The sequence below is a fragment of the Pristiophorus japonicus genome, unplaced genomic scaffold (genome assembly GCF_044704955.1).
Source record: "Pristiophorus japonicus isolate sPriJap1 unplaced genomic scaffold, sPriJap1.hap1 HAP1_SCAFFOLD_58, whole genome shotgun sequence".
Classification (NCBI taxonomy): Eukaryota; Metazoa; Chordata; class Chondrichthyes; family Pristiophoridae; genus Pristiophorus; species Pristiophorus japonicus.
The window spans coordinates 881822-883327 of record NW_027254488.1 but is presented as its reverse complement, the minus strand read 5'-3'; the positions used below and the strand labels follow the sequence as shown (position 1 = coordinate 883327).

The window sequence follows — 1506 nt, the reverse complement described above, 5'->3', positions numbered from 1 at the left end:
CCTGCTCCGCCACCCAATAAGGTTTATGGGGAGTGGACTCACCCGCCCGCTCCCCATAACACATACTTCCCTTATTGGTTAAAAAATCTATCTATCAGTGATTTGAATATATTCAATGAGCTAGCCTCAACTGATTCCTTGGAAAGATAATTCCACAGATTCACAATCCTCTGGGAGTCGAGATTCCTTCTCAACTCGGTTTTAAATTGGCTCCCCCGTATTTTGAGGCTGTGCCCCCTAGTTCTAGTCTCGACCAGTGGAAACAACCTTTCCGCCTCTATCCTGTCTATCACCTTCATTAATTTAAATGTTTCTATAAGATCACCCCTCATCCTTCTGAACTCCAACGAGTAAAGTCCCAGTCTACTCAATCTATCATCAAAAGTAACCGCCTCATCTCCGGAATCAGCGTAATGAATCGTCTCTGTACCCCCTCCAAAGTTGGTATATCCTTCCTTTAGTAAGGTGATCAAATCTGCACGCAGTACTCCAGGTGCATCCTCACCAATACCCTGTACAGTTGCAGCAGGACCTCCCTGCTTTTGTATTCCATCCCTCTCGCAATGAAGGCCAACATTCCATTCGCCTTCCTGATTACCTGCTCCACCTGCAAACTAACTTTTTGGGATTCATGTACAAAGAAGCAGAGACGAGGTGGCCGAGAGGTTAAGGCGATGGACTGCTGATGCATTGTGCTCTGCACGCATGGGTTCGAATCCCATTCTCCTCGTCGTTGGCTTGCAGCTTAACCACTTTTTCTAAAAGAGTTTCATGCACAAGGACCCCCAGGTCCCACTGCACTGCAGCACGTTTCAATTCCTCCCCATTCAAGTAATATTCCCGTTTGCTGTTTTTCTTTCCAAAGGTGGATGACCTCACATTTTACGACATTGTATTCCATCTGCAAAACCTTAGCCCATTCGCTTAACCTATCTAAAACTCTTTGCAGCCTCTCTGTGTCTTCTGCACAACCCGCTTCCCAATAATCTTTGTTTCATCTGCAAATTTTGTTACACTACACTCTGTCTCCTCCTTCAGGTCATCTATGTATATTGTAAACAGTTGTTCTCCCAGCATCGATCCCTGTGGCACACCTCGAACCATCGATTTCCAACTCGAAAAGTTCCCATTTATCCCAACACGCTGCTTTCTGTTAACCAGCCAATTCTCCATCGATGCTAATACATTTCCTCTGATTCCGCATACCTTTATCTTCTGCAGCAACCTTGTGTGTGGCACCTTATCGAATCCCTTTTGGAAATCTAAATACACCATATCCATCGATACACCTCTATCCACCATTCTCGTTATATCCTCACATAATTCCAGTACATTTGTTGCACATGATTTCCCCTTCATGAATCCATGTTGCGTCTGCTTGATTGCACTATTCCTATCTAGATGTCCCGCTATTTTTTCCTGAATGATAGCTTCAAGCATTTTCCCCACTACAGATATTAAATTAACCGGCCTATAGTTACCTGCCTTTTGTCTGCCCCCTTTTTT

At 44.4% G+C, this 1506-nt stretch overlaps 1 non-coding gene across 1 annotated transcript; it reads left to right on the top strand.

The window, feature by feature from the left end:
- The first annotated feature begins 648 nt into the window (after window positions 1–648).
- Window positions 649–733, top strand: trnas-gcu (transfer RNA serine (anticodon GCU)). The gene has a single exon. It is a non-coding gene; the product is annotated as a tRNA-Ser (tRNA).
- Window positions 734–1506: the final 773 nt, after the last annotated feature.